The sequence below is a fragment of the Hirundo rustica genome, chromosome 1, assembly GCF_015227805.2.
Source record: "Hirundo rustica isolate bHirRus1 chromosome 1, bHirRus1.pri.v3, whole genome shotgun sequence".
Taxonomy (NCBI): domain Eukaryota; kingdom Metazoa; phylum Chordata; class Aves; order Passeriformes; family Hirundinidae; genus Hirundo; species Hirundo rustica.
In genome coordinates this window covers 117,426,969-117,446,861 of record NC_053450.1, presented here as the reverse complement: position 1 = coordinate 117,446,861, position 19,893 = coordinate 117,426,969, and the positions used below count along the sequence as shown (strand labels likewise).

The window sequence follows — 19,893 nt, the reverse complement described above, 5'->3', positions numbered from 1 at the left end:
GACAAGGTCACTAACAGATGTATACAGACACTTTTCAGCCTTTTCTAGTTTAATTCTCATTTCACACTCTATTATTTTTCCAAATCATGCCTGAATTCATTCACGTTTGATCTCTTCTGGTTAGGAAAAAAAGAATAAATAAGGAGCACTACACAAAAGGGTATGCGGTGTTCTTGGACTGAGCTTATATGAGCCACGGGAAAATGGTACAAAACTGAGAAGAGCTGGGATAGCTGCAGCATGATGCCATGACTTCTATATACAGACACAAATTACATCAGCAAAGTGACAGTGACCCTGCATTGCTTAATTTTCTCTCTCATTTTTATCATTATTGTGCCTGTCTTCACTTTACCGATTCTAGTTACTTCCTCAAATTTGATAACCGTCTAACCAAACACATACTTCTACACCTCCAAGCAGAAGACCCAATTTTACTGTCAACACAGCCAGATCAAAGCAGCTAACCTGTTATGGAAACAGCAAGGCCAACACCCTAATAATGCCCCAATTTCTTCTGTTAACCAAAGAGATAAAATTATCCTTTATTAACAATGTGTAATTCAGCAGAAACATAACTTGAACATAAGTGCTGAAATAAAGTGAAATCCATTAACTCAAAAATACAATGCATTTACTCCCAGAAATTCAGCTACAGATCTACGAAATATTCAGAAGATACAAAAATACGTGCTATGCTGCACATCCAGAGATAGCAGAACTGTACAGTATCTTAATTCAGTAGGTTTTGCTCTATTTGTTGAATTACATAATGTTGATTAGAGGACATTAGCTTGGATTACAAAGGGAAGAACATTAATTGCATTCAGTATCAATACCACTGGCTAACTGACATACAGGAATATAAGGAGCCTTGAGTTTTCACAAACCTCCACCAAGCTTTCCATAAACATACGAGCAGACAAGAAATGCAACAATATTCTACAATGAAATTCCACACTGTAACAGAAAAAAACAAAAACAAACAAACAAACAAAACTAAGATAAGGGTCTGAAGAAAAATACGCAAGAGCATGGTATAAATTTAATCCCCAAATCAAGATATTAGACCTGCCATATACACAGATGCAGATGGCTGGGTAAACTGATTCCAAATTTAGCACTGTAGATAAAATTACTTCCATCTTAAAAACACTCTGTTAGCAGATCATTTTGCTCACAAAACTGTTGAGCTTTGGAAAGCAGCAAGCTTTTATCACCTACCTTTATTCTTGCCTTTCTCAATTCTCTAGCCATAATAGCCACTGAAGAAAATCTCATTCATTTTGGAGTCCTGACCCCAATTTGAAACATTGCATAAAAACATGCATTTATTAAACATATGTAATATTGACTGAATTTTAAAAATCGTTGCTGGGATCATAGATTTTTCTTTCTGACGTATCACTTCTGGGCACTGCTTGAGGTCATAATCTGCCTGTAATACTCACTGAGACTTTTTCACACGGAAATGAGGCAGTAATTCCACCCCTTTGATATTATTAAAAAGGTAGCTTATTCACTACTAGGAACATCATTGCAGAAAACACAGAAAATCCAAGTAAACTAATATTATAGTACCACAAAGACTGCTGGAATCTGCTGGCTATAATTTAGTAGCTCAGATTTGCTATGCTGAGACAGAATATAAAAGGTGTGACACCAGACATCATTTTTTTCTGACTCAAAAATGCATCCACTAAAAAATGCAAAAAGCATGCAACAAACATGAATCCCTGAAGATTATCCTCAATACAGATAAGCTCAGCAAAAGTTAAGTGATTAAACTCCAACTTCTCATCTGTCCATCTGCTTTCCCCACTTTGTCCTGCTCTCCATATGGGAAAACAGGTGAGGTCTTGAATTACTCATATGTAGCTCTGTAGTTTTGCCCACACCCTTCTTCCTCTTACACCATCGCCCAAGTGTTGTGAAATCTGGAGCGCCTAACAGAGATTGCAGATCTTCACACAGCAATAGGTAAAGCTCAGTCTTATTCTATCACATGCCTTGCAACATCTGCTAGGTTGAATCTCTCAGATTCTTCCTGCCTAATGCTCTTTCCGGGTTTAAGTATTTCTTCTCTTAAAGACAAAGAAAACCCGACACTGAGGTTTTCATAATCCTAACTTGCAAATTGTTTCAAACTCACTGTTAGATTCAAGCAACTTGTTAGATTACCTTCCAAAGCGAACAGAGTAATGCCATACTACTCTCGTGTCCCAAACACAGACTGTCTTAAGACTGTGCAGGGCTCACAATGCTTTTGCTTCTTTCAGCTGCCCATGTTCACACAAATGGCTTTCACCGACTCCGGAGATCTTTGTAAAAGTATGGCATGTTCCACTCATCCAGAGCTATTTAAAGCAACAAGACCTAAAGAAATGTTGACAAGATTAGGCATGATGTATAAGGAAACACTTAGCAAGAAAACATCAGAAAAGAAAATCAGACTGTAGATTTGATCTTGTAGATCTGAGCTTCAGTGGTAAAAGTCTCCCTTTACATATCTTTCTCGCTCCATCAAATAATTAATTCAGCTGCAGACTTGTGATCACCAAAATGGACTACAGCTATATTTATACAGACACATTTTGAAGAGGCTGAGGTCAAGTGAATTTGGCTTGGAGTTGAACTTCACAAAGAAGAGTCCAAGCTTTTTGTCTTATTGCACATTATGTTTGTGCAGGCAGCAAGCAATATCCTGTCAGTAATCCAATTCCCCTTTTCCTTCTATCTCCACCATAAATTGCTGATAAACCTTCTTGCTAGTTCTAAGCTGAGAAAAAGTATTTTAAAAATACTGAGAAATTTTTTTTTTTTTCAGGAAAAAGGCAGCCTGCACTGTTGTTGTAAAACACAAGTCAAACTAATGTGAACTTATATTACAGGCATGAATTTCTAGGTGCCATTTGTGGAGGAGCTCTATCGATGAGCAAAGGTAAAGAGATGTCTGGTACACGCCTGGCTGCCAGCCACTGTCCACACTGGTCCCCACAGGGCTGCCTCATGTGTAGGTGTAGCAGTAATGGGAGAAGGAAGATTGCTCGAGTTCGGGTTTTGTGGCTGCAATTCCGCCACTTTCTTGCTTTCAGAACTTGGGCTTCTTCCTAGAGAGACAAATAACCCTAGAAAGAGACTTCTGAAAATGCACTGGGAGCCAAACTGGACAGCAAAGATTGAGGGTGAGGGGAGGGCAAAGGTTCACAGAGTAGTCTGCTTATGTAAATTTGGCTCTTTACATTTACATTCCTATGAGCAAAGTATAATCAGAAAATTACTACTAAACAGCAGGCAAGTCCTGGCTCCTTTTTAAGCCTATGATTCTTCCTATGGGATCAAAGGCAATGATCCTGAGAATTGGCCTCTTATGTGCAAAGGTGGGAGAATGAATTCTCTAAGTTTTAACTAAGCTTCTAACTCTGATCTGTGCATGGAAAATGCATTTTAGAGCACCTTATAAAGTTACAGAGACGCTTCAGTTGTTTGTGTACAGAAGCAATATGATTTGCTCTGTTATTCGGTATAAATTCTTTTTTTTTTTTTTTTTTTTTTTACTCTCCTGGATTGATTATGGGCAAGCCTGGCAGTGTGCCCTACACTTCCCATTGAATGAATCTAACAAATTATTTTGTATTCCACTCAGCTCTATCAAAGTGAACTGCAATTCTCTTTCAAAATTTTTTCATAAAGTTTCACCCAAGGAATGCCTGTGGCTGGAGAGAACCCCTACAGACTGCCCAGTCCACCACCCTGCTCAATCAAGCAGGGTCACCTGGAGCAGGTTGCCCTGGACCACGTCCACCTGTATTTTTAGTATCTCCACGGATGGAGATGTCACAATGTCTCTGGGCAAGGTGTACAAAGGGTCTTGCTATTTCTGCAGAAGTAGCAAAGGAAATGTTTGGGCTTGGGCTTTTTTCTGTATAGAAAATTTAAAATTCTTTTTTCTTTCAACTACTTGAATTCTACTCCTTGGAAGAGAACCTGTAACTTGGCAAGAAAGGACCTTATGACAAGGATGAATCCTGCTGTCCCTGTGAAAATAAAAATCTAGTCAAAAAGGGAAAATGGGGGAGAGGGGTTTGCCTAAGTTTATTTGTACTTCACAAATATTTCTTGTAGTATTTGGAAAAAAAAAATGCTCCATCCAGATTCTTGAATTTACAAGCTATCAGGTATTTCAGATGATGTGAAGACATCTAAAAACAGAAGGGAGCACACTCTGTAAACATATGGTTTTCCATGTACATGGTTCCATGCAAGGAAAGTGGCACTGAAGAGAAGCCACCGCAGAGCCAAAGCAAGGAGGCTTATCCATGTCACTGTAAGTAGGATGGAGAGATGAGGATGGCTAGCTCAGGGAACTGCTCTATGGAGACAGTATGACCAGAGCCCTTCCTCCCTTGGGAATTCCAGAATCCAGCACTTTCCTTTCCCCGGGTCATGCTATTCCCACTTGTGCCTAACCTCCAAGCACAGAAAGCACTTCCCAAAACTAAGAGAGCGCTTTGATATGAGGTCTCTTGAAGAGATAACAGTCGAAGATCCTTCTGCCTTGCAAAACACACTCCCACCACCCACCCACTGGAAAGTCATGGCCAGAATGGCTGCAAGCAGATTCCCCGCATCCTACCGTGAGAGTGGCAGCGGGTGAGATTCATCTTCCCTGGGCAGAGGATGAAAGCAAACTGGCTTCCTAGGCGGCCTGACTATCAGAGCAGTCTCTGGGTTCTCCCAGAGTTCAATGCAAATGAAGACAGCTGCCATCAAGATGGTATCTTGTGTAACAACCTACTCGGCAAGAAAGAAGACTTCATGCACTTTGGAGGCTGCAGAGGCCATCATAATTTTTGTCCAAGTCTCACAGCACATGTCAGAGCTCACACACACAGCCAGCAGAACTGCCAGGGCTAGAGTAGGGGTGCCAGGGAGGGAGATGCCAAATGGCAGTGGGACCGGGGACAAAAAAAAACAAACCCAAAGATCTCAATACTTAGTAATGCGAAAGTCAAGAAGGCAAAAGGACAGGTTCTGGTCAACACAATGGCAAGTGGGACTCCTGTCATTGGCTTATCCCTTCCAGTGGCAAGAAGACCCCGTAAGAAAGAACCAGGTGCGTGGCAGCTGCCTTCAACATCAGCTAGATTCAGAACTGGAGCAACTGACAGGATGTTCTAAGGGGAAAGAAGGTCAAGGATGCTGTCTCCATGCATCAGACTCTTCAGAAAAATGAAATGTCTCTAGCATCCCTCTCCCATTTCTGGCAAAGGAGAAAAGTGTGACGTATCTGAGGCACGGGACTGGGGGCAGAGCAAACAGGAGAAGTAAGAGAAATAAAGAGAGCTAGAGAGTTTGCAACAATTCAATACGAAGTTGTGTAATCAGGTTAGAAACCTTCATGGTGCAGAGGTGATTTTCAACTCAAAATCCATAACCAGTGAAAAATTACTGTTACACACGTATAACCCATAGGCAAGGACCACACGCTCACAATATTCGACATAACCAACTGCATTCCCTGTGATCTGATCCCAAGTTTCCTGGTTTCAAATAAAGAGGATGTGTAATTTTCAAGGATGACAATTATTACATAGGACTTAACACCCTAAAAAGTGAAGCAATACCATCCATGGACTCTAAACCTCAGTTTACCTGCATATATTCAAAGACACCTGAATTAAGGCTGCATATCAAACCCTAATTCTTGTATTTCTTCTCCTTTCTTTAACCTTAATAATCATCAACTTCTGCAGTTAAATAGTTGATCTGAGTTCTCTGGCCCAAGCTGTTTTATTCTGGTCACATAAAGAATTTCAATAAACTAAATCACTTCAGTAAGTCACATCAGTGAACTGGGCACAAAACAAAATTCATGCAGTTCAGCACTGTATAGAAGTACTCTGTGTTCCAGACACAATTTTCTCAGTATTTTTAGAAATAAAATTATACTTCAGTATTTAACTGAAGTAATTATTTTGCTTTAAAAATTAAATTTGTCACAAATACTCTGCGGGGGAATATTTTTTTAGTGCGTATGTACGTGGTCACGTATATTCTGGAATTACATGGATACAACTCCGTACAGCCTCTTTCCCTGTTTATCTAACTGGATAATGCATTTCACCTTATCTTTTTTTAATGAGAAAAAATGCAGTATGGAAAGTAAGACACCTAACTTATAAAAGAAGGCTCAAGCTAAACCCTTCAATTTCCTGAAGCAAGGAACACAGTTATTTTAAGCCTTATACATAAATGCTACAGCTCATAATTATACTTTGAAGCATCTTGCACACAAACATGCACATTTTTTTATAAAGATGTATGAAATATTAAAAATAAAAGAGAGCCAGGAACAAGTTAATAAGTCATGGAAATAAAAATATTTCAATGTAAAGCTAGAAAACAGTATAAAGCCACATGAAGGCAATCCTACCTGTCAAAAATTGAAAGAAGACAGGCAAATGGACCAGGAATGATTTTGTGCTAAAGGTCAGAGGAAAAAGCAATGCTAAATAAGAAATAGCTTCAATTCTTATTGAATTCAAGTGCTTATTCGTTCCACTGGTAGGAAACAAAGCAGCAGCAGCATTCCATACTGACTGAAGTACAGCTAGGCTGGAGCACATGGCAAGGAGCTGGCACAGCAGAATCAAGAGAAACAACACAGTCATGAGTGGGAGATGGGGAGATAACAGGATATTAAAGGGGGCCAAGGTGCAAGACCAAGACAGTGGAAGAAAGATGTGAATGTCTACAAATGAAAACAAGAAAGGAAAAGGCCCACAGTTCAAGAGTCTTGTACAGATGTAGACAATGACAGCAAACATGACACATGACTCAAGGAAGCCGAGTTGCAAGGTGATGAAAACAGCTCTTCTTACCCACAGAAGTATATTTTTCTTGTGGATGTTTTGAAAATGGTTCATCCATATGCATGTCACTAAGATATCAGTGAGCAATTGTTCAAGGATCCAACTACTTATGTAGTTAACAGATAGTTCTAATTTTCTTCATAGAGCTCCTTTATTTTCCTACACCACAGCAGTTACAAAGCACATCTTACTGTCAAGCAACGTTGATGCTGTACCTGTGGCATGTAGTTCATGCCAACCAACTCCCAAGAAGTATTCAAGAAGACTCTCAAACAACAGGATCAAAACAGGTTAAAAAAATTAGCAGGTGAGCAGAATGAACTTCTGCCCAAGATAAAACAGTAATCATTGTGTATGCAAACATACAAGTGATTTGGTTCTACATGTACCAACTTCTCTCCATCCAGTAGAAGAAAGACTTTATTTTGGTTTGACTCCAAATTCACTTGATGAGACATTGATCTTCTTGCTGCTTTCTACCTTACTGTTAGGCAGCTTGACAATCAGTCCTTTTATTTCTTCCAATGGAAAAACAGAACCCTAATTTATTGGGTTAGGTTCACCAGAGGACACAGAACAGTTCTGTAGTCTAGAATGATCACACTGCTTTCATGCGTATAATCTAATTATAACATAAGAGTATTTGCCCTTTTAGTTCATCAGTGAAAACTATTACAGCTTCTCTATATTTAAGACACTTAAGGATATAAAGTATTTTTTAAACTGTGGTTTAATCCTTTATTCTTTTGTTAGTTCACTAGCTTCACAGGATATTTAATTTCTATTAAGCTAAAATGAGTTAGAGTAAAATGAGAATTTTTATGACCAAAAGCATTCAAAATGGAATACTCATGTTAACGTCTGTATTTCAAAGAAAACCATTTTATTTGCTTTCAATTTCCTCCTCTCTAGTTGCAGGCTTACATGCGCTTTGGCGGTGTGACCATACACTGGAAAGGTTAACAACAGAAACAACTTTTTCCACCAGCCTTTTTACTTGCATTGTCCCCCTACCATGACCATATTTAAATTAAGTAGTTGTGATGAATAATGAAAACAATCTCATTCACGTGTTGTGAATTAAATGAGAGAAACAACTTATGCAAGACTCAATTACTTTATTCAAAATGTCCTCTTGGACCACATACAACTGATGGAATAACACAGAATTAAAGGAATACAATTCTTTAATCTTTACACAGAAATTTATCGTCTGCCTTGATTTTAATGATGAAGGTACTCATAACACATACATTGTTTGTTTAGTTATCCCTGTACAATACATAAAATCCTAGCTCATCACTAAGAAGGGAGATTATTTCTCCACTGCACCATTAATGAAAAGTTAAAAAAAATGCAGTACTGCCACACTAGTGGCCATTTGAATTATTCTGCTAACTTTTTTGATGGCATAAACTAAGCCAAGGAGTTCCTTGGACTAAGACTTCCTTACCCACCCAGAGGCATTCCTTCAGTCAAGCAGACAGAAGGAAAGCACCTTGGTGACTTGGCAGAATTCTGTTGTCATACACCTGAAGAGCTACCAAACAGCTTTTATTTATTTATTTACTTAAATGGGGCCATGCAGGAGAGAACCTAGGACTACATACATAGACATTTCTGGTATTTGGAAAGAAGAGAACAAAGACAAACTGTGGAAAGATTAGGAAAATCCTTCCTGATTGATCCTCTGACCCCATCTGACAGAGAATTCACACATTTAGATCCTGGCCAGAATCTCTGCAAACCCATGGCATGGATGTGCTGCCTCAGGCCCTGCAGGTAGGTGGCAAATGCCCCAGCACCATCTCCTCCTTTCCTCCTGAGGCCAGATTCTCATGTGTTTTGGAAATCCCACAGGAAAAAGGACAACATGGAGAAAAGATGCAGCTCTGCACTGCTACCCTGCACCTTGCATTACAGCTCTGCTTTCTGCTGTGACAGCCATCTCTCATTTAAGAGCAAATTCATTTGGCCTGGAAAATCAGCACTTGGAAATCCAAGGCATGAGGGCTCATAGTAATTGTGCTTCTCCTGCCTTCCCTCATCTCAGCCTATTTACCTGAGCTTCCTTCACATGCATGCCTCTTTTGCGTTCTTCAACTTTTAGTAACAAGCAAACCCCAAATCAGTAAATCAGAATATGATGGTGGAGAGATAATGAGCTCCAGAATTTCCTCTTCCAAGGAGCCAAAATTCCTGGTCTCACCCTTCCGGTGGCAAATGAGAATCTTGCTGGAGGACGGATTCTTGCTGGAGGACGTCCTGCCTCAAATCAGGTGGGTTTTTTTGAGGTTTCATCCCTTGACTCCCTTCCAAAAGGAATCAAATTTCAAGACAGGCTACACTACACAATAAACTCTGATAAACTTCCATGATTTAAGTTTAGCAATTCTTCTCCTCCCTCCTTTTCTCTTGGCTGGGTTTTTACGCATAGCCAAGAGGAAAAATCTTGCTCATCATCAACAACAGGGAAGCCAGGGGAGGATATATGCCCGCCACAGGTATGAGCTATTCTGCAAGCTTCTTCACAGAACACCAGTATCTGTTATCACTAACAACTTTCTCCCTTTCACACTCGTAAGGAAAAAAAAAAAACAAAACCAAAAGGCAGCAAACCACCATATACTGGACAAGGGAAGTACAACATAGACATCAGAGAAAGCATGTCTTATGACTTCAGATGTCCCACTACAGCAAGCTCTTTGAAAAATACATGAAGAAACCTGTCTTCAGTGTAAGAAGCCTTCAGCAAAAGCACTTTCACTTTTTCCAGAATCACCCATGTCATCCTCACATAATAGGAAATGATCAGATAATAAAATTATTGCTGTAGCATGTAAGAATATATGCTACATATATATTTGTAGCACATATTCTTTTATAAGAATAAAACCACCACCACTTTCTACTAAGCAAAAGAACACTCTCACAAAGAGAGAGATAGGACACAAAAATATTTACTTTACATTAATGACTTGGATATGCAAAGAATTTCAAAAGGACTGAACAATTTGGAGTAGCCATAATGTGCTCAACACCAGCTCGTACAAGACTTTATACAAAACCAGTAAAAATCAATGGCAGATTTTCCATCAACTCTAACAGATTTTGTTTTGAGCCCTTTCAGTTCTGGAAATCAGAGTCCACGGAGTTAAAAGCAGATGAAAACCACAGCTAAATCCTGCCTTTTCCAACATGGAGCCATAAGACATTTGAATTTCCATCCAGCAGAAGCGCCCTCGGTTTCACAACTGGTACGTCAGGACTAGATTATTCCATCATTAGCAAGTAACAATGGAACACACCAGCTCATCCAAAGGTCACCAATTCAAATAAACTGGAAGAAGGCTGAGACTAATTTAAGGGTCCTGGGACTAATATGAAGGGTGATTTCATGCCAGTTAGTAGAAAGAAAAAAAAAAAAAAGCCTCGTCAGGAAGGAAGTAGGCATACACAGTTTAACAAAACTTTTGTTGTTACTGCGCCTTAAACAGCTGTTCCATGAGAAAGTGAAGAGCTATACTTTCCAATGATTTACTCCAGCTTCTTCTCTTTAAATAGGGCTATACATTCACATAGCTGTGTTATTTAGAGTTCAAAGTAAGGGAGAAAACTTGAGCCTCTCTGTAAGGCAATTAAACTAACCAACACAACTGCATTGATTAGTCTCCTGAAAATTAAATTATTATTACAGAAATTTCTTATAAAAAAGCAAAACCCTTTGCTCTGTTGTTTTGGTTCTTCTCAAATGTTTATTTAGAAGGGGAAACAGGAACCAGAAAATCTAGAAAATTATATCAAAGCACAAGTAGTACTGAACTGTAAAAGGAAAACAAACCATTTTTAATAAAAATATCCAGTCTATCAATTACGCAAACATATATTTACGACGGACTAAGTTTTGTAAATAAATGCTAAATATGTTACTATAACTAGCAGATGGCTCAATTCGAACGTACAAATTTTGTGTTAAAATTCTAAAGGGAACACGGCTTATGCTGTAGGAAAAAAAATGTCCCATTTGCCTTCCTGGTCGGACCTGGTATTTATTACAGCATTTTTAACCTGTGTTTCACGTTCTTCCATCCAGATCACAGGAGGGTAAGCAAGGTTTTGGGGAACCACGGGGCTACGGGGCTCCTGCCACTCACCAGAACAGGTGCGATCCTTCCTTCCTATCGGCACCTGGCTTCACGGGGCTGACAATTTTGCCTTTTCCTTTTTACTCGTGCGCTGCCTGATCAATCCACCCACTACAGCTTCCAAGCCTTCCTCGTCTATATTTAGTTAACAATTAACGCATTTGGCTTTTTAACTTCGCGGATTTCTGTTGTTGTTGTTGTTGCCGCCGCCGCTTTAGAAAGTCAAATAGAAAACTTCAACGGATAAACTCTTAACGGGGAAATACCACCTATGCTGCAAACATAAATAAATCAGGAAGCGCCGGCAGCCGCGCACGCCGCCGCTCCCCCCACCCGGCCCCGCCGCCCCCCGCGGTGATGAATACCGGCGGTGCCCCGGCTCGCTCCCTGCCCTCCCCGCCGGGCCGCGCCGCCGCTCGCCCCCCGCCGCCCCCGGATGCTGCTGCGGGCGGGCGGCGCCCCGACGGCCGGCGGAGCTCCGTCCCCGACGGCGTTTGCGCGCCGCTGCCGCCGCTCTCCCCACCGGTGACGGCTAAATATAGCGAGCGGCCGGGGAGCGCGGCTCGGCTCCCCCGCGCTCGCCCCGCAGTACCCCAGGGGCGCTCCGGGACGCCAACCTGCGGAGCCGGCGGCCCCTGCTCGCCCACGGCCGCGGTCGGGCGCGCCGCCCGCCGAGCGGCTGCCCGGGTGACCCGCGGGACTTACCGGCGGAGCGCGGTGGCGCGCCTGCCCCGCGCCGCTCGCCGCCCGCCCGGGCGCGGTGCGGTGCGGTGCCTCTCGCCGCGTCCCTCCCTCCAGCCGCCGTCTGGCTGCGGACGTGACCTGGATTCCCCCCGCCTGCGCCGCCGCCTCCCGCGGGGCCGCGCACACGCCGCGCCGCGCTCGGCCCCCCTGGCCCGGCCCGGCCCGGCCCCGCCCGCCCCGCCGCCGCCGCCGCCACCACCGCTCACCTCCGGCCGCGGCGACCCGACCCGCCTCGCCTCGCCGCGCCTCCCCGCCGCCCCGAGCGACGCGCGGCGGAGCGGAGCCCAGCGCCGCGTTACGCAACGCGCCCCGCGGCCCCTCCGCGCCGCGGAGAGGGTCGCCGGGAGGCGGGCGCGGGGCGGAGGGAAACCGCGGCGGAGCCGGGGCCAAAACCGCCCCCGGCGGCCACTTGTAGCGCCGCCGGAGCCGGGATCCCCCCGGGTGCGCCGCGGCCCCGCGGGCGGTGCCCGGCAGGGCGGGCCCCGGGGCGCCGCCGGTGACCGCTTCGCCCCAGGGGATCGGGCGGAGAGGTGCGGGCGCGGGGAGCGGCCGCGGGCGGCCGGGGAGCCGCTGCGCGGGGACCGCGGCGCTTTTCTGCTTCGGATGGTAAAATCCCGCGGCCGCGGGTCGCCAGAGGGACACGAGCACGGGAAAGGAGGATTCCCCGTGGTCTGAGGCCGAAGACAGCGGCCCCCGCTAACAACCGTGCCGCTCCTCAGCCTCTGGAGTGGGCAGCCGGGGCAGCCCCGGCTCTACACAAACACAAATTTAAAGGGCTTGTTGATGGCACGTCCTGCATCCGGCTGCGTTGTCCCGCTGTTGACTCGCATGCTTTTCCCATGGGCTTTGACAGGCACACCCTGCTGCGAGGCCTCTGTCCCAAGGGTGCGGGTGGCTGGCGGCGGCTGGCAGTCTCCTCTCTGCAAGGATGCCCAGTGAGGGCTTTCTGCTTGCCCTCACATCTCTGAGCTTGGGGAACCAAGGGGTCAGGGTGTGAGGGCAGCTGGGTATCCCAGCCACCCTGCTGACAGCTGATCGATGCAAAAGTCAGCAGGAATGAGGTGGCTCTAACCAGCGCACCGGCTGTGACAGGAAAATGAAGACAGATGGGACTCCGTGCTACAAAACCGAGTTAAATTGGGTCTCAGAAACATTATCGCCCCACCTCAGGCCAGCACAAATGCTGCTCCTTGCTTTTAGCAAGGCAAGCCGGTCTGGGAGGCTGTAGGTTTCCTGGCCTTCAGTCATGTTCAGAAGAATGTTCTCAGAAAACGATGACAGTACATCCCCACCAGCCATCTCTAATTCTTGAGGCAGGGAAAGCAAAGAAGAAGTACCCAGTCTCATTAACATCTATCAGCTTGAGCGAGTAAGATGGTGTCTGAAGTAAAAGGTGTGAAAGCAATAGGTACTTGAAAGAATAAGATCAGTTTGTTTTTCCTTAAGGAATTACAGGAATATTAAAGCCTTCTTGCAGTTATAAATCATTTAATGCAAATCATTTAATCCAAACAGAATTTTTACAGGCTCATGAGGCTCACTCATTTTGCCAAGAGTGAGTCATGTACAAATAAAATGAAACCAACAAAGAAAAGAGCTCTCATACCATGTGTATGTGGGTGATCCTTTGAAAAACTTGTAATTATTTTTTTAACTCTCCCACAGCCAGGAAGACAGGTTTGTAAAGCAAGAGCAAACCTTGATAGCTGTGGCCCATCCACGTGTACTTTTTCCTTCACCCAGGAAGTAATACAACAGGTCTCTTGTCAGGTTTTTGCTAACAACATTTGCTAACAACAGCAATGGCCGTCTAATGTATCAGCCGTCCCTCAAACACCATGATTTCAAACCCAGTTTGAATGTTGACATGCTAAGGCAGCGAAAGACTTTTCGAAAAAATGAAAATAATGTTAAGTGATTAATACTTAGTAAAAGATTGCAGTAGGCAGTTAATCCCTCACTTATGGGTTAGTTAAGGACTTGAGTTAGACCTCATTCTTCACTCCCCATGTCATAAATATGTGCTGCTAAACACAGAGCACAGCATGAGCCAGTGGGGTGGTGATGCACTGCTCTGAAATGACTAAAATGCAGGGACACAAAGCCATGTGATGGTGAGAATGGGAGCCTTAAAATGTGTCATCATCCCTGTCGAATTAAACCAACACAGAATGCCTTTCACTGATGGCAACAGCAAGTATTTGTGGCTATCAGAGAGGTATGGCTTCCTCCTATATTCTGATGCCAATTCCCTGTATCTTTTGGAATAGATATGTCAAAATATCTCAAAGTGTTTCTCTAGCCACCTACTTTGCATGAGGACAGACGCTCCTGGCTCCTCACATGACCAGTTTCCCTCCCATCTGCTTAGACAGAAGATGATACTTGTATATGGACTGTAAGCCCCCAGATTTGGGAAATCTAAGACCCTAAGCACACTCCAACTTTCACTATCAATGCCCTCCACACCCCCCCCCCCCCCCCCCCCCCCCCCGCCCAGTGCCTGAAACACCACTCCCGTTTGGCAAAAAGAAAGGTCCTGTTGTTCTCCTCGAGTTTCAGGGATGTGCTGTGACTAGCATGCATTCACATAAATGCTTTCCTTAGCAGCCATGAAATGAGGGCTCAGTACAACTGCAGGACATGTCAAAGAGCCTCTGAAACCCTGCAGTATCTGTGCTGCCTGACCTGGAGCAGGCACTAAAGAGGGAGGGAGGGAGGGAGGAGCAGAGGGAGGCACATACTTTGTACCAGCATTTTTCTCCTCTCTGAGAAGCGAAGTTCAGGTCATGTACAGGCACAATTTCCTGCTGCATCAGTTATGCCCATGACTTTGTTCCCAAATGCAGGAGTCAGAAACTTCCCTTTAATCAAAAAACCTAACACTGACCTCATCAAATTCCTGATAGCTGGACTAGGAATGCCTAGGATGTAATCCAGCTCTGAGATGAGCTGGAAGAGAACCTGTACACCTTTCAGGGCACAAGGCTCTTGTCAATGAAACTGTATTTTGTTTTGCATTTTAACGCAACAACTGAACTTGATACCTTGGTGGATTTCAGCTTTTCATCCTTTATTGCTCTCAATTTACTTTTCCTCCTAAGTAATTTTTGTCTGGCTTTCACACCTCAGGGCTGGCCAGGCAGGGGAGGGCTATAGTTTCTTTGAGTTTTCTAATGGTAATGGACACTGTGCATCTTAGATCAGCTACCAGATTTCCTTGTTACTTATTGGTTTGTTTTGCTCTACAGATCTTTGATTTTATGGTGGTTGTTTGGCACATCAGTTCTGATACAAATGACTTAGTGTTTTCCTCAGAAGTGCTACGCACCTCACCTGTTCCATTTTTAATTTATACACAAGCAGGCGGAGAGCACAATTAAACATGAGCTAAGCTGAATCATTTGTCCACCTAGCACATATTATCTGGTGGACAGGGGACCCTCTAATCACTTTCTGAAGGAGAGTTTTACAAGACATACAGGTTTTATTTGCAATTTCCCAGACCTCTTACTTCCTGAGTATTATAGTGCATGAGGACATGGTAATTAAAGATGAAAATAATCATGGTAAAGCAGAAGTTTAAAAATTATTCCAGTCTGCTGATTAAATGAAAACTTCACCTTTTGGCAGACAAAGTGAATCCAAAACATTTTGTTTCAAAAGTGTTAAACGGAATGTGAAAATCAAGAAGCATACATGCCCCTTTTCGCTTTTAGACTACCAGAAGTGAGTCAGCACAGCAGGAAAGCATCCTGTGTGAGTGCCTCTTTTAATAAGCAGTGCTTATACACACAACAAAACTGATAGACAGTATGTAACCACAATCACTTTAGATTAATTTCCATTTATTATTAATGCTAGCTGAGGCCAATCTTCTCCAAATGCCATGAAACACTTCAAAACATTTTGGTGTTAACTGAAGGTATTTGGCCAACATCCTCTAGTCTTTGTTTGGGGCAAATATCCACTTCTCCAAAAAAAAAAAACAAAACAAAACAAAAAAAAAAAAAAAAACCCACCAATAAAACAGTAGTACTATATACTGTTTCTTTTCCTCTTCATATTCCATTTTGCAATGTAATGTAATGTATGTCTGTTTCAGGATTTCTGGGGAATATAAAAATAACCTAATGTAATAATACTTTGCTTTTGTACATAGATCCAATTCCATCCTACCACCAGAATTCAAGAGAAACCAGAGTGGATGTGTGAGAACTGAAGAGAAATTAATGGAAATTGAGACAAATAGGAAAGGAAAATAAATAACAAGAAGGAAAACAAAAGAGAGGGAAACAAATCTGGAGGCACACTCTAACCTCCAATGTGCAGTTCATATCCATTTTTGTTCTGTCATGAAAAAACACAGCAGGGAGGTTTTTTTCCAAGTTATGCAGGGTTGCACATGACACAGGAAATTAGTGCTCAGTCCACAAAACCAAATGAATATGGGCAAAAAATCTGAACTGAAAGAAAACAGTAAGATTAAATTCTTATAAAAAATATTTTTAAAATATGTGTTTCTGAATTGCAGCAAGAAAGTTATTGGGAAAAACAGGTCTCAGCTCTCCGAGACAGAAGCCAGCTTCCAGACTAAACAGGAATTTGTGTATGCTCTCCTTTTTATTGCAAAAGCTATTTTACTAAAAAAGGCTATTTGGACAGTTATCAAAGGATGATGTGGAGGATCAAGGAAGTTCAAAACAGATCAGACAATTTATGGTCGACAAGTCCATCAATGGCCAATAAACATGATGATGCAATCCAGTGAAATTTTTGGTTTAGGAAATTCCCATATCCTCTGACTGCCAGAAGTTATGAAATCCTACACTTGTTCTATTTCTTCCAGTCTTTCTGCAAGCATCTTCTACTCATCAGCCAAGGGCAACTGGGCTAGATGGGCTACTGGAGTAAACAAAACCAGTAGTTCATTCTTCTTAATCTCTAAACAGAACATCAAGACCATTCTTGTCCTAGTGCCATCTGATTTTTTTAGTGAGTTACAGCTGCAAATTTCATGATAGTGGACCTAGTTTGGATTTTCCAAAACTACATATCAGAAGCAACTTCATATTAATAAATTAATACTAATGCAAAAAGTAGATGACAAATGACAGGCTTCAGTAGCTCAGACCTGTAGCTTTTCCTTCATACCAAATGGGATGGTCAAGGAGCACCCTAGTAAGTACAGCCCATTCTTACCAATACAAGAAGAAATAGCATTTAACTGGCCTGCAGAAAAGCCTCTACTTCGAAGCGGTTGTAGGAGCACCAGAGGCTTGCTGCACAGTTCCCTTTCAGCAGTGGACGAGGAACATCTCTTTTGAGAAGAATCAAATGAAAAGTGAACACAGCTTGGAGAGAAGGTGAAGTGGGAAGATGTGTAGAGGTCCTATTGAAACCAGATCCCTTGTCCCAAACCGCTGTAGTTTCAGTTAAAAGAATAGGGCTTGGAAAGGCTCCTTCAGTTGGAAGAATTTTAACCGGGTTACTCTGAGGCAAAGCTAAAACACACTGGGGAGATTTGATTTTGAAGGCCTGACAGAAGTAAGAGCTTTGCAAGTTCTCCCATTCCTAATCCAAGACCATATGGAGCTCAACTACCAGGTGGGTGGGTGCATTAATTGAGGGATTGTGCAGCTCTTCCTATTCTAAATCAACTTGTTCTTCATAACCAATCATTACTATGGAAAAGAGAGCAAGAAACACAGATGTGCTGGGAAACAACCTCCACCTTAGAGTAAAAATAACAAATTCTGGGAATTGAGATTCCACCTTTCTACTAAGTTCAGAACAGAAAGTAGAAGCCTGCTATCTCTACTCTGGACAAGATGAGGTCATCTACTCATTTCAGTAAGTAAAAACATGTAAAATAATGCTCTATAGTCTTCTCATTCATCCTCCACTCTTGCTTTAGCAGTATTTTGCTAAGCTTTATTTTAGCAGGCCTAACACATGCAACAAATGGGATCACTTTACCATCTTAATCCTGAATCCATTCATAGCTGAATTTCTGGAAGATTTTTGGAGATATGCAGAGAGTTTTCATGGAAGTATTTTGGTTCCTAAATTCTCTCTCCTAAATACTAGCAGAAATGCTGTAATGGATAGCACTATAATTCTATTAGTTAAGAATGGTTTGCCGTTTTTTGCCCCAAGTGTAGCACATAGTGTAGTATATATACCCACTCAGTGTAATATGTAGTGCTGGTAGATTTTTAACAGTCATATTTCAGTAAATGCCAAATTAAACTCAATTTGCCTGACATACAAGAGGAGAGCATCCTCTCAGTGTGATTATGGGCTTCATGTTGTGATATTTATGCTAATAGTGTCTGCAAAAGAAGCAGTTCCTTCCCTTAGAAAAACTGATCTATCAGGAATCCCAGAAGGTACTTTGGAGGCCGGCTTGAAAAATCTCTCTGTAGAAAGGAAGAAGAAGAAAGGAAGGAAGAGTCCTACTTTAGTCAAAACTCTGGCTTTTCAAGTGACCTTCAAGCACTGCAGCAGAGTGGCAGTGTTACCCGGTGTGCATAAAGCTTTGCAGAGGGAAGTGCCTCAGTAAAACTCTTGCTTGACTTATAAAGAGTAAGTATAGAAACTCATGGCGTAACTATGCATAGCATAGCATAGCAGTGCTACACTTTTTATTAGATACCCGGTCAGCTGAAACCCAATAACATTAAGATTAAAAACTTACTTATGACCCAAATACAATAAGAAGTAGTATGGAAGCACCTACAGGTCCTTCCTGATGCGCTCAGACCCACGGCTATGAACTCCCGGAACAAATTAGAAACTGGCACTACCGTAATAGCTGGGTATCTCATTTCTTCAAGATACATCTGAATGAGCAAAACATGAACAAACAAGCAATGGATGAGACAGATAAGTTGCTAATTCCAACATGCAGGAACCTCCTGTTTGTTAACTTATCCACCCTAGTCAGTCCTCTGACTGCAGAAAAAAACAATCCACCAAATCTATACTTGTGTACCAGAGAAATAAACAAATTATAAATGCACAGAGACAGGCTGAACCACTTGCATGTTGTTTTTAAATTACCTTTATGAAAACAAGAACTTGGGGAGGAGTTGGGATTATTAGAAACTGATGATGGTATACACTACCAGCTTCTTCTCCCTCCAAACATATCACTTCATTTCTTTAAATTCACCATGTCTTCAGACACACCAAGAGCAGTTACTTATTATTTATAAAGACTTTTAGAAAGCTGCTACTTAAACTTCAAGCACTGTGAAAAGCAAATAAGCATTTCAGGAAATCTTCCCTCATTAAACAGTTTTTAATAGTCTAGTAATTTTTAAAAAAATGACAATTTGAATTTTGCCAAAAGTATCACTACAAACCAGAATTAAAGTTCTTCCCCACCCTGATTATAGAATTCCTGAAATAACATAATAATAACCTGAAGGGAGGAAGTTCTCTCAAAAAAAAATGTGCGTTTACTGTTCACTAAAGTACTGTTTTTCATCAATCAACATTGAAAATATCCATTAATAAAATAGAATTCATTGTTTTTATAACAATTCTGGCAAAATCTTCTTTTTGAAACTCTAATTGATTCTCCAAATGAGCTTTATTAATCATTGATGGAAAACTGGCAAAATCCTACCCCGTACTTTGGCAACATTTCACAGTGTTCAATTAAGTCAAATCAAGAAAGTCCCAGAAACCAAATACAGCCACACTTCTAAGCCAAAAAATCTTATTGTACTCTGAAAAAACTGCAACATTATGGGAGAAAAAAAAAAAAAAAAAAAAAAAAAAAACCACCAAAACCCCTCACTGTTGCTCTGGTTATGCACCTGAATTACCACCTCCACAGAAATGTGCCAAACATCCACTCCTTGAACTACATCAATTAATGGTATTTGCTCACAAATTTTATTTATTAGTGCCATAAATGTCACCAAGCAGTTCACCACAAGGAACAGTGCCAGCCAGCTCCTTAATCTGCCAAGCGAACGCTTGCTCCCCTTCAGCATTTTTACATACATCTCATCTCCAGTGCTCTAATTGCACGTGCATACAACATCTCCACCTTTTTTATGAGTTTCATCTGTTCGGTATCTCACCTGCATGTTTGTACATTAACAACTATGTTG

The 19,893-nt window shown here is 42.2% G+C and overlaps 1 protein-coding gene across 1 annotated transcript in view; it reads right to left on the bottom strand.

Moving 5' to 3' along the window:
* THRB (thyroid hormone receptor beta) overlaps positions 1–11,228 on the bottom strand; it is a 156,759-nt gene extending 145,531 nt beyond the window's left edge. The window contains exon 1 of the mRNA XM_058421012.1: positions 11,030–11,228. The gene's annotated coding sequence lies outside the window, so the exon portion shown is untranslated. The remainder of the gene's footprint in view (positions 1–11,029) is intronic.
* Positions 11,229–19,893: the final 8,665 nt, after the last annotated feature.